General features: G+C 44.2%; 1 pseudogene; it reads left to right on the top strand.

Annotated features, from left to right (window-relative positions):
- The first annotated feature begins 459 nt into the window (after window positions 1-459).
- Window positions 460-1457, top strand: LOC125526472 (annotated as a pseudogene).
- Window positions 1458-13916: the final 12459 nt, after the last annotated feature.

The following is a 13916-nucleotide window of genomic DNA, read 5'->3' as shown; positions in this document are numbered from 1 at the left end:
TTTAGAACATCTGCACCCGGGCCCTGCTATCCTAACTGTCCAATATTGCTTTAAGATCTGTGCAACACAACTAACTTTCTATCTGAAATTTTCTCTTTTTTGTTTCTCTCGCATAAAACATGTTTTGAAGTTCAAACCTTTGCAGCGTGGCAAAGCTTTCTATTTAGAATCTAGGATAAATCTTTCAGATTTTTTGGTCAAAAATAAATATACAAAAAATGTTTTTTTAGACTTAAAAATCATTTTTGTATATTTATTTTTGACCAAAAAATCTGAAAGATTTATCCTAGATTCTAGATAGAAAGCTTTGCCACGCTGTAAATGTTTGAACTTCAAAACATGTTTTATGCGAGAGAAACAAAAAAAAGAAATGTGTTTGCACGAATCGCGAAGCGCAGAATGGATGGATAGATAGGAAGGGCCTGGGTGCAGGTGTTCTATTATATATTTTTGGTCCAGGCGTCCGCCATCTGCAACCACTGGCGTCGCCGCGTCGGGAGGCCCTCCACTGCCCATACCGACAACTATAGGATCTTCGGCAGCTCTGCTGATCCGCACTCGGCCCTCTCTGACGAGGCCGTGGGGCCTGTTTCTGTTGCTCCGCTCCGGGAGGGTGGGTCGTGGTATCATCCCATGTTGGCGCGGTCATGCCATGCTCAACCTCCGCACCGGCGAGCGCATTGCCCTCCAGGATGGCGTGTGCATCCTCATCAACTCCGACGACATCAGGTGCCTCATGATGATTTGTGCAGTCGCCATGTCCGCTGCCCCGTCTTCTGGTGCCTGCATGGTCGCTGCCATAACGTCCAACCAAACAAACATGGCCTTCTACCGCCCGGGCATGGAGTATTGGATGTCGCTACCGGCAGAGATGATGGCCCCGCCCAACGCCCAAGACCTGACTTACCACCACAGATGGTTCCAGGCCGTTGACTCAGATGATGACCTCTACTACTACAAGGCGAACTTTCGACATCTACCATACCATTGTACATCTTGCCTACGAGATCCGTGCTCCCCGGACGAACATGGCACACTGGGGGATCGTACCTTGCTACCTCCAGCCCTCCGCCTCTGGTGCCGATCTGCTAATGGTGAGGAGATTCATCTCGCCGTTGAGAGGCCGCACGTCACGGTTCTAGCTCTTCAGGCTACAGTAGCAACAGGAGGGCCGGCCGGCTTCCTAGTCCTGGAGCATCTACCAGATGGCCGGGCAGGTGCTCTTCAACGGCCGGGCCTGCTCCAAGGCCTTCGACATGGGACACGCTGGCAGCCCGGGCTACATCTACTTCCTCGACGACGTCTACCCTGGTGGTCCGCACAGTGTCCTCCAGTAGAACGAGTATCCCTGCGCCGACGCCGGCGGGTGGCGTTACTCAATCCCCAGTGAGATCGAGCGTTGCCTGCCATGGTCTCCCCCCTCGGACACCTCGCCGTGCATTTGGTACCACCACTAATTGAGCTATACCCAAGTACCCAACAGGTTCAGTTTGAGGCATCATACAGATATCAATCAGTTTAATTAGAGTCTTTGTTGTTTGTGTTTGCTCCTCGTCAGTGTTTCTTTTGTGTTGTACTCTTTGATTTGGTTGTTGTTGTAATATGTGAACCTGAAAGTTCCATATCCAGTTTGCTGTATGTGTGCAAAATTTGAAGTCTGTTTCCGAACTCATTTCATCTATATGGATACTTGTATCAGCCCTTAGGTGGAATAAATTATTCCAGGTAGCATGGATACTTGTATCAGCCCTTAGGTGGAATAAATTATTCCAGGTAGCATGGATACTTGTATCATCAGCCCTTCAAACAAGGAAATAAGCAATCATGTTAGCTAGTGGCGCATATAGTTGAGGGACGGAGTACCTGACTCGAGATCGCATGAAAAAAAAAGAATAAAGGTGGCTGGAATTCTAAGCTTTTGCTTTGCAAAACTATAATGTATATACTTTTTTTAGCAAGCGTGTGTGTTTGAGCCAGTGTTATTAGAAAAGATAACAATGTACTAGCAGGCTGTCGGCACGAAGAGATCTGATAGCTGTTACAACTTATGCTAGATTTATACAGTAGTAGAATCCACAGAAGTGTAATTATAAGCTAGTATACTCTCACTAATAACGAGATGGAACTATTTTTTATTCAGATGCATACAGAGATACATGTACTCTTATTCTTCACAAAAATCTTAACTGCACTTTTCTGCTATATAAGGGTCGTACGTATACTCTTATTCTTCACAAAAATGTTAAGTGTACTTTTGAGTTAATTGTTTCTGTAGCTATTAATAAATGGTGTGTATGAACAACATATTTTACTGAAAGGTGCAAATTTTAAAATGCAATAACACAATGGAAATTTATATGAACTCCTATCACTTTAAGGTCGAACTAAGATCAATCTACATATGTGTTGACATGTTTGCTTGTCGGAATTGCATATATCATTCACAATAGTTCTATACGGATTCTATTCAAAGTGAATTTCGTTAGCTTGTTTTCTCCATTCTGACCATTTGTAGCTGTATAGTCTATACATCCCTACTGCCAAATTCTTAAGGCTGCAGCTGGGCGTCATCGGGGTTGGAGGCCATTGTCGGAGGCGTACCGTTGGCAAAGGTAAAACCTAAAGAGACAAGGACAGGAGCATGGGACAGTGCGGTGTGGTTTGTCGCCTGTCAGTCGGTTGCAGTACTAAAACTGTTGGCGGAAGCCGCTTCAACGCTGATGCGGGGCTTTGATGGACTCTGATGCCATCTGCCGACTCATCCAATGACGCTCTTATACGTGAAATTGGAGGGAGAGGGGCCACAAAATTTTGTGTCAACCCAATTGCTACTGAGATGAAAGAAGTTGGAGGCTTGCAGCATGAGCCATTTTGAGGCAGCCGAAGAAACTATAGAGTTTGTTCTATTGTTACAGATGAACAGAAGATTTTGGATCATGTATTACTTGCTTTAGTATCTGTAGAACCACCAAATGGCTTATTTTGACATCTATTGTATGTACTACTCCCTCCGTCCCATAATATATGAGCGTTTTTACCACTAGTGAATGGACTCTGAGGCCATCTGCCGACTCATCCAATGACGCTCTTATACGTGAAATTGGAGGGAGAGGGGCCACAAAATTTTGTGTCAACCCAATTGCTACTGAGATGAAAGAAGCTGGAGGCTTGCAGCATGAGCCATTTTGAGGCAGCCTAAGAAACTATGGAGTTTGTTCTATCGTTACAGATGAATAGAAGATTTTGGATCATGTATACTTACTTGCTTTAGTATCCGTGGAACCTCCAAATGGCTTATTTTGACATCCACTGTATGTACTACTCCCTCCGTCCCATAATATAAGTGCGTTTTTAATCATGGGATGGAGGGAGTATTGGTGATATGAAGACCTAAAAGGTGGCAGCACCACTTCTTAAGGTTCGCATATTATTAACGCTATGCAGGTGTACTTATACATGGATTTGAAGAGAATTGACAAGTTCGAAAAACAATGTTGTACAACAGATAATTAACAATTGTATCCCCTATTCTTAAATAGTTGATTTCCACTAAATCTAGTTCTCTCAACATGGGGCCTTCTACCTCACCTGGTCTGCCATGTCAGTATCCACGTGCAGGAAAATCACCTAGTTTTAACAATTACTTACCCGAATTTACCTTCAAGAGTGATTCCAAGAGAAACATCGCATACTGGGCAGGATTCGATCTCCTCCTCATCTATTATCTTCATAATACACTCCAGGCAAACCGCATACAGGAAGATGGTTATAATACATGCAGGCATGCAAGTATGATACAGAGATTTGAAAGAACCAAATTTATAATTGCTCACATGTCATCTTCTCATATTGGACAGTTCCCTATGTATACGCTATAAGGTTTGTCTGTAACCAGCAGCGAAACACTCTCTCCTCATAAGCGAGCATGCTTCAGTTGCTCCGCATCTCCCTAGCCCCCCGTTCTGCTCTGATTCCGAGCTCCAGCAAACCAAATTATCCTCACGGACTAGGGGTTGATCTCTACCATAGGAGATGGAGGCCGGCAGTAGTAGTAGGAGTACGACTACCAGGAAGAGGATATCACCCACACTCGAGGATGAGGGCGGTGGCGGAGGATGAAAAAAAATTGAGGTTGGGCGGATCCATGATAAAATGTCTTGTGTCCACATGTATATCACACATACATTCATCTAAAAAATGTATATCACTCACTCACTCACACACACACACACACGCGCGCGCGCGCACGCACACACAGAGAGAAACACACACACACACACAGATACACACAGACACACAGACACACATACACACAGAAACACACACACACACACACACACACCATATCAAGCAATGCTATCATATAAATAACAAATTCAAATCATCATCCCCGCATGTGCTCTTGCCATTGGCTGCCTGGTTGCCCCTCCTGCAAGGATTCGTCGTCGCCAATTCGTGTCCACCCATGGACTGAAGCATGGATGAACGAACGAAGGAACTAGTATCACTGGATCGAGCATTATGGACAGGAAGAGAGGATCGGTGACAATGCGTGACTTGCATATGGCCCAGTATTGTATGTGACTTGCATAACGCCCAATAATAATTTTTGGCATTCAATCTATATGTATAGGTAAATAATCGCTGCAAATCAAGGTAGGGGGGAAGTCGGGGGGAAATGAAAAGACTAACCAGTAACTGAGATCAGAGAATGACTTGAGGGTGACTTGTGTTGGCTTGGCTTCCCCGAAAGCAGATTCAGTGAGATTGTGAAAGAAAGTCATCGCTACAACTTATCTGCCTTCCAAGCTAGCTAGATCTACCGGTAAATAAAGAGTCAAAGCAAAATCTTCTTATAATTTGTCAGTTTTAGCATGTAACCTTGTATGCACGTTCGTTGCTATCTTATCTTATACTCAGTGGCGGAGGACGAAAAAAATTGAGGTGAGGCGGACCCATGATAAAATGTCTTGTGTTCACAGGTATATCACACACACACACACACACACACACACACACACACACACACACACACACACACACACACACCATATCGTGCAATGCTATCCATAAAAATAAAAATTGGGCAATTTAAATATCTGACTGTAAAAATAATGTCCAAAATGAAAATTCCACTTTAAAGACAAGTTGATTATGTGAAGTTAAATAATAAAATGCATTAAACACTAAACAAAGAAATCAATGATGACCACTAAACATGAAAATCACGCCAAGAAATTCAGAATCACAGTTTCATCCAATTATACATAATATTGGAAATTAACCCTACCAATTCAGATTCTACCCTGCAAAAAAATTCAGATTCCATCTTCGTGAACCAGGAATTAGAAAAAACCGAGGTATGCATCACTTGCGATTCTTTTGAGTGATACTTGGAGAGATATAGAAAAGTTGGCTTGACATACTCTTCCGCCCCTAGCGACGGAGTGGGCTAGGGCGACAGTAGAACGCTATGATATTAATGTACTAGAAAAAAAATCACATCATCATCCCCACATGCGGCTCTTGCCATTGGCTGCCTGGTTGCTGCTCCTACAAGGATACGTCGTTGCCAATTCGTGTCCACCCATGGACTGAAGCATGGATGAACGAACGAACGAACTAGTACCTCTGGATCGAGCATTGCGGACCGGAAGATAGGATCGGTGACTATGTGTGACTTGCATATGGCCCAATATTGTATGTGACTTGCATAACGCCCAATAAGAATTCTTGGCGATCGATCTATATGTATAGATAAATACTCGCTGCAAATCAAGGTAGGGGGGAAATCAGGGGGCAATGAAAAGACTAACCAGTAACCGAGATCTGAGAATGACTTGAGGGTGACTTGTGTTGGCTAGGCTTCCCCGAAAGCAGATTTAGTGAGATTGTGAAACTAAGTCATCGCTGCAACTTATCTGCCTTCCAAGCTAGATAGATCTAACAGTCAATAAAGAGTCAAAGAGAAATCTTCTTATAATTTGTCAGTTTTAGCACGTAACCTTGTATGCATGTTCGTTGCTATCTTATCTTATACTCAGTGGCAGAGGACGAAAAAAAATTAGGAGAGGCCCGCCCATGATAAAATGTCTTGTGTTCACATGTATATCACACACACATTCATCTGAAAATGCATATCGCACACACACAGACACAATATCGGATAATGCTATCCATAAAAATAACAAATTCAGCAATTAAAAAATCTAACTGTAAAAATAATTATACCAAAATTAAAATTCCACTTGAAAGACAAGTTGATTATGTGAACTTAAATAATAAAATCCATTAAACACTATACAATGAAATCAATGATGACCAGTAAACTTGAAAATCACGCCCAGAAAATCAGAATCACATTCATCCAGTTATACATGATATTGGAAATTACCCTACCAATATAGATTACATCCTTGTGAACCAGGAATTAGAGAAAACCGAGGTATGCACCACTTGCGATTCTTTTGAGTGATACTTGGAGAGAGATTGAAAAGTTGGCTTGACATACTCTTCCGCCCCTAGCGACAGAGTGGGCTAGGCCGACCGCAGAACGCTACGATATTAATTTACTACAAAAAAATCAGATCATCATCCCCACATGCACTCTTGCCATTGGCTTTCTGGTTGCCGCCCCTGCAAGGATTCGTCGTCGCCAATTCCTGTGCACCCATGGACTGAAGCATGAATGAACGAACGAAGAAACTAATACCTTTGGATCGAGCATTATGGGCGGGAAGAGAGGATCGGTGACTATGCGTGACTTGCATATGGCTCATTATTGTATGTGACTTGCAAAACGCCCAATAAGAAGTTTTGGCGATCGACCTATATGTATAGGTAAATACTCGCTGCAAATCAAGTAGGGGGGTAATCATGGGGAAATGAAAAGACTAACCAGTAACTGAGATTTGAGAATGACTTGAGGGTGACTTGTGTTGGCTTGGCTCCCCCGAAAGCAGATTCAGTGAGATTGTGAAAGGAAGTCATCGCTGCAACTTATCTGCCTTCCAAGCTAGCTAGATCTATCGGTCAATAAAGATTCAAAGAGAAATCTTCTTGTAATTTGTCAGTTTTAGCACATCACCTTGTATGCATGTCTGTTGCTATCTTATCTTATACTCAGTGGCGGAGGACGAAAAAAATTGAGTTGAGGCGGACCCATGATAAAATGTCTTGTGTTCACATGTATATCACACACACATTCATCTAAAAATGTATATCACACACACACACACACGCATGCACGCACGCACCCACACACACACACACACCATATCGAGCAATGTTATCCATAAAAATAACAAATTGGGCAATTTAAATATCTGACTGTAAAAATAATGACCAAAATGAAAATTCCACTTGAAAGACAAGTTGATTATGTGAAGTTAAATATCAAAATGCATTAAACACTAAACATTGAAATCAATGATGACCACTAAACTTGAAAATCACGTCCAGAAAATCAGAATCACATTTTCATCCAATTATACATAATATTGGAAATTAACCCTGCCAATTCAGATTTCATCTGCATGAACCAGGAATTAGAGAAAACCGAGGTATGCATCACTTGCGATTCTTTTGAGTGATACTTGGAGAGAGATTGAAAAGTGGGCTTGACATACTCTTCCACCCCTAGCGATGGAGTGGGCTAGGGCGATAGCATAACGCTATGATATTAATGTACTAGAAAAAAATAGATCATCATCCCCGCATGCGGCTCTTGCCATTGGCTGCCTAGTTGCCGCTCCTGCAAGGATTCGTCGTCGTCAATTTGTATCCACCGATGGACTGAAGCATGGATGAACCAATGACGGAACTATTACCTATGGAACGAGCATTGTGGACGGGAAGAGAGGACCGGTGATTATGCGTGACTTGCATATGGCCCAATATTGTATGTGACTTGCATAACGCCCAATAAGAATTTTTGGCGATCGATCTATATGTATAGGTAAATATCGCTGCAAATCAAGGTAGGGGGAAATCGGGGGGCAATGAAAAGACTAACCAGTAACTGAGATCTGAGAATGACTTGAGGGTGACTTGCGTTGGCTTGGCTTCCCCGAAAGCAGATTCAGTGAGATTGTGAAAGGAAGTCATCGCTGCAACTTATCTGCCTTCCATGCTAGCTACATCTACTGGTCAATAAAGAGTCAAAGTGAAATATTCTTATAATTTGTCAGTGTTAGCACGTCACCTTGTATGCACGTTCTTTGCTATCTTATCTTACACTCAGTGGCGGAGGACGAAAAAAATTGAGGTGAGGCGGACCCATGATAAAATGTCTTGTGTTCACATGTATATCACACACACATTCATCTAAAAATGTATATCACAAACACGCACGCGCGCGCACACACACACACACGCACACCATATCGAGCAATGCTATCCATAAGAATAAGAAATTCGGTAATTTAAATATTTGACTGTAAAAATTATTACAAAAATGAAAATTCCACTTGAAAGACAAGTTGATTATGTGAAGTTAAATAATAAAATGCATTAAACACTAAACAATGAAATCAATGATGACCAGTCTACTTGAAAATCACGCCCAAAAAATCAGAATCACGTTCATCCAATTATAAATAATATTGGAAATTAACCCTACCAATACAGATTACATCTTCGTGAACCAGGAATTAGGGAAAACCGAGGTATGCATCGCTTGCGATTCTTTTGAGTGATACTTGGAGAGATATTGAAAAGTTGGCTTGACATACTCTTCCGCCCCTAGCGACCGAATGGGCTTGGGCGACAGCAGAACACCACGATATTAATGACTAGAAAAAAAAAATCAGATCATCATTCCCGCATGCGGCTCCTGCCAGTTGGCTGCCTGGTTGCCGCTCCTGCAAGGATTCATCATCACCAATTCGTGTCCACCCATGGACTGAAGCATCGACGAACGAACAAAGAAACTAGTACCTCTAGATCGAGCACTGTCGACGGGAAGAGAGGATCGGTGGCTATGCGTGACTCGTATATGGCCCAATATTGGATGTGACTTGCATAATGCCCAATAAGAATTTTTGGCGATCGATCTATATGTATAGGTAAAGAATCACTGCAAATAAAGGTAGGGGTGGGGGGGGGGGGGGGGGAATGAAAAGACAAACCAGTAACTGAGATCTTTAAATGACTTGGGGGTGACTTGTGTTGGCTTGGCTTCCCCGAAAGCAGGTTCTGTGAGATCGTAAAAGGAAGACATCGCTGCGACTTATCTGCCTTCCAACCTAGCTAGATCTACCGGTCAATAAAGAGTCAAAGCGAAATCTTCTTATAATTTGTCAGTTTTAGCACGTCACCTTGTATGCATGTTCGTTCCTATCTTATCTTATACTTGAGGGCTATCCAGCTCCAGCGACAACAGCAATGGCCAATCCCGTAGCGGCTGAACACGATAGAGGTGGAGAGGGTGAAGATAGACGAGACCTCGACCTCATCAGCAACCTCCTTGACAACACGCTTGGAAAGATAATCTCGCTCCTCCTCGTAAATCAAGGCGATCTCACCCAGATCCTCGCAAAAATTGTAAGATCCCCACATTTAGGCAATCACTTTAAATCCTCTTTATAGTGCTGCTTTCGTATGAGACACAAATCGTTGGGGAACGTTGCAAGGAAAACAAAAAAAAATTCTACGCATACGCAAGATCTATCCATGGAGATGCATAGCAACGAGAGGGGAGAGTGTGTCTAAGTACCCTTGTCGACCATAAGTGGAAGAATTTATTAACACGGTTTATGTAGTCGAACTTCTTCGCCATCCAACCGATCAAGTACTGAACGTACGGCACCTACACGTTCAACACACGTTCAGCTGAGTGACGTCCTCGCTTTCTTGATCTAGCTAGATGGGCGAAGAAGTAGATGAGTTCCGACAGCACGACGACGTGGTGGCGGTGATGGTAATGCTATCCAGACGAGGCAGCCAGGGGGCGCCCCAAGGGAGGCCGAATCCCCCTTGGGCTCCTACCCTGCTTATTGGCGCACGAGAGGAAGGCAGGGGGAGGTGGCGGCCCTCCCCCATTTCCTTTCTCTCATGAGGAGGGAAAGGCAGGAGGGGCCAACCCACCCCCTTTCCTTCCCCTAGGGCCGGAGGCCAGTGAGACGGCACGTCAGCCCCATTGTGGGCTGGTGTGCGCCTCCCCATGGCCCATTAGGCCCATACACCTCTCGGGGCCTACCGGAACCCATTCCGGTGATCCGATGGTTACCCGGTACAACCCGAAACCTCTCTGGTGTCCAAATAGCATCGTCATATATATTAATATTTACCTCCGGACCATTCCAGAGCTCCTCGTCATGTCCGTGATCTCATCCGGGACTCCGAACAACATTTGGTCACCAAATCATATAACTCATATAAAACTATATCGTCAATGAACGTTAAGCATGCGGACCCTACAGGTTCGAGAACTATGTAGACATGACCGAGACACTTCTCTGGTCAATAACCAATAGCGGAACTTGGATGCCCATATTTATTCCTACATATTCTATGAAGATCTTTATCGGTCGAACCTTATGACAACATATATAATTCCCTTTGTCTATCAATATGCTACTTGCCCGAGATTCGATCATCGGTATCTTCATACCTGATATGTCTATTTTGCATCATGTTTACCTACTATTATTTATAATGTTTTTATGCATAATAATGCTTTTTGGAGTAATTCTAATGTCTTTTCTCTCATAATTTGCAAGGTACACACAAAGAGGGAGAATTCCAGCAGCTGGAAATCTAGACCTAAAAAAGCTACGTCAGGCTACCTATTATGCATAACTTCAAATGAGATTAAACTTCACGAGGATTTTTTTTGGAATAAATAAGAAATATTGGAGAAAATAACTATCGGAGAGGGGCCACCTAGTGAGCACAAGACACCAGGGCGCGCATGCGCGCCCTGGTGGGTTGTGCTCAGCCCAGCCCACCTCCGGTGCATATCTTCTGGTATATAAGTCATTTTGACCTAGAAAAAATAAGGATAGGACTTTCGGTACGGTGCAGCGCTGTCTCGAGGCTGAACTTGGGCAGGAGCACTTTTGCCCTCCGGCGGAGCGATTCCGCTAGGGGAACTTCCCTCCTGGAGGGGGAAATCATCATCATCATCATCACCAACAACTCTCCCATCTTGGGGAGGGCAATCTCCATCAACATCTTCAACAACACCATCTCCTCTCAAACCCTAATTCATCTATTGTGTTCAATCTTTGTACTGGAACTATAGATTGGTGCTTGTGGGTGACTAGTAGTGTTGATTACATCTTGTAGTTGATTACTATATGGTTTATTTGGTGGAATACTATACGTTCAGATCCAATATGCTATTTAATACCCCTTTGACCTTGAGCATGTTTATCATTTGTGAGTAGTTACTTTTGTTCTTGAGGTCACGGGAGAAATCATGTTGCAAGTAATCATGTGAACTTGATATGTGTTCGATATTTTGATAGTATGTATGTTGTGATTCCCTTAGTGTTGTCATGTGAACGTCGACTACATGACACTTCACCATATTTGGGCCTAAGGGAATGCATTGTGGAGTAGTTATTAGATGATGGGTTGCGAGAGTGACAGAAGCTTAAACCCCAGTTTATGCGCTATTCCGTAAGGGACCGATTGGATCCAAAAGTTTAATGCTATGGTTAGAATTTATTCTTAATACTTTTCTCGTAGTTGCGGATGCTTGCGGGAGGGTTAATCATAAGTAGGAGGTTTTTTCAAGTAAGAGCAGCACCTAAGCACCAGTCCACCCACATATCAAATTATCAAAGTACCGAACACGAATTAAACCAACATGATGAAAGTGACTAGATGAAATTCCCGTGTATCCTCAAGAACGCTTTGCTTATCATAAGAGACCGTTTGGCCTATCCTTTGCCTCAAAAGGATTGGGCTACCTTGCTGCACTTTGTTACTACTATCATTACTTGCTCATTACAAATTATCTTGCTATAAAACTACTTTGTTACTTACAATTTTAGCACTTGCACACATTACCTTGCTGAAAACTGATAACCCACAAGTATAGGGGATCGCAACAGTTTACGAGGGTAGAGTATTCAACCCAAATTTATTGATTCGACACAAGGGGAGCTAAAGAATATTCTCAAGTATTAGCAACTGAGTTGTCAATTCAACCACACCTGGAAACTTAATATCTGCAGCAAGGTATTTAGTAGCAAAGTAATACTCCCTCCGTTCCTTTATATATTGCGCATAACTTTTTAGCCCATATTCCAATATGTAGTTTATATTAGCTACTTTGGGTGCTTTTGGACGAAACTAGCCCCGCAGCAGCACTCCCACACGCAACACTAGCCTTTATCCGCTTCCTCCGGTTCCAACTCCATGGCAGCGGAGATTTCAGGAGATGGAGGCCGGCGTCTCCGGCATCTCCGCGTCCCCCTCCAGCATCGCTTTGTCCACGGCCGGGGAATCCGGTGTCGTCGCTTCCATACCCGGCGTCATCGCGTCCGTATCCGACGCCTTCGCTTCCACGGCCAAACTCCGGCGTCATCACATCTGCTGCTGGTGTCTCCGCCTCCGCATACGGCGGCGTCGCGTTCGCATCCGGTGCCTCCGCGTCCACGGCCGGCCTCCAGCGTTGTCGCATCTGCTGCTAGTGTCTGTGTTGCCACTGTGCCCCTGGCCTGCATCCCGGAGAATGAGCTCCAGCACGAGCCCACGGGCGCTGGGGAGCAAGGCCACCAGCTGTGGGAGCTCGGCGCGCGTGTGGAGCTCATCCACCAGCCGCCAACGCACCCAGCAGTCGTGCCTCGAGTTTCGTCAGCAGCGCACGTGGCCGTCCCCGGCACCCTGCCGTCGCGTGGCCACAGCTATGCACCGCTTCCTTGGCCAGTTTCCCCACGTCCATGCCAACGTCCACGTCTGGTGTCAATCGATTTCCTCAGGTGCCGGCTGCCCCTTTCTCGGTCTTCTTCTCCAGCACCGGTGAGCAGTTCCACCTCGGGTCCAATGGAGATGCTGATTTCACAGCTGCTCCCCAACACGTGAATGGCTAGCGCCGCCGCGTCCTTGACTCGCATACCCGCTTGACCGCTTCCCTTGCCGTCTTTGCTTGCTGGTCATGGGCGCTCGTGAGTTGTAGACGGAGGCGGCCATCGTACTAGTACTAGTACTCCTTACATCGTCGAGGCCAACGTACTAGTACTACTAGTACTCGCATGGGAGGCTGGTGGCTTTCTCGTCCAAAATGCACTGCTAGCGCATGCATTGGTATGTGGGATAAAATCTATGCGCACTAGATTTCGGAATGGAGGGAGTATGGTAGTAGTGGTAACGGTAGCAAAAGTAACAGTAGCAGTATTGGTTTTATAGTGATTGTAACAGTAGCAACGGAAAAGTAAATAAGCGAAGAACAATATATGAAAAGCTCGTAGGCAATGGATCAGTGATGGATAATTATGTCGGATGCGATTCCTCATGTAATAGTTATAACATAGGGCGACACAGAACTAGCTCCAGTTCATCAATGTAATGTAGGCATGTATTCCAAATATAGTCAAACGTGCTTATGGAAAAGAACTTGCATGACATCTTTTGTCCTACCCTCCCGTGGCAGCGGGGTCCTACTGGCAACTAAGGGATATTACGGCCTCCTTTTAATAGAGTACCAGACCAAAGCATTAACACATAGTAAATACATGAACTCCTCAAACTACAGTCAGCACCAGTAAATATCCCGATTATTGTCACTTCGGGGTTAACGGGTCATAACACATAATAGGTGACTATAGACTTGCAAGATAGGATCAAGAACTCACATATATTCATGAAAACATAATAGGTTCAGATCTAAAATCATGGCACTCGGGACCTAGTGACAAGCATTAAGCATAGCAAAGTCATAGCAACATCAATCTCAGAACATAGTG

The sequence above is a fragment of the Triticum urartu genome, unplaced genomic scaffold, assembly GCF_003073215.2.
Source record: "Triticum urartu cultivar G1812 unplaced genomic scaffold, Tu2.1 TuUngrouped_contig_10197, whole genome shotgun sequence".
In the NCBI taxonomy this organism is placed as follows: domain Eukaryota; kingdom Viridiplantae; phylum Streptophyta; class Magnoliopsida; order Poales; family Poaceae; genus Triticum; species Triticum urartu.
This window is presented reverse-complemented; position numbering and strand designations above follow the sequence as displayed.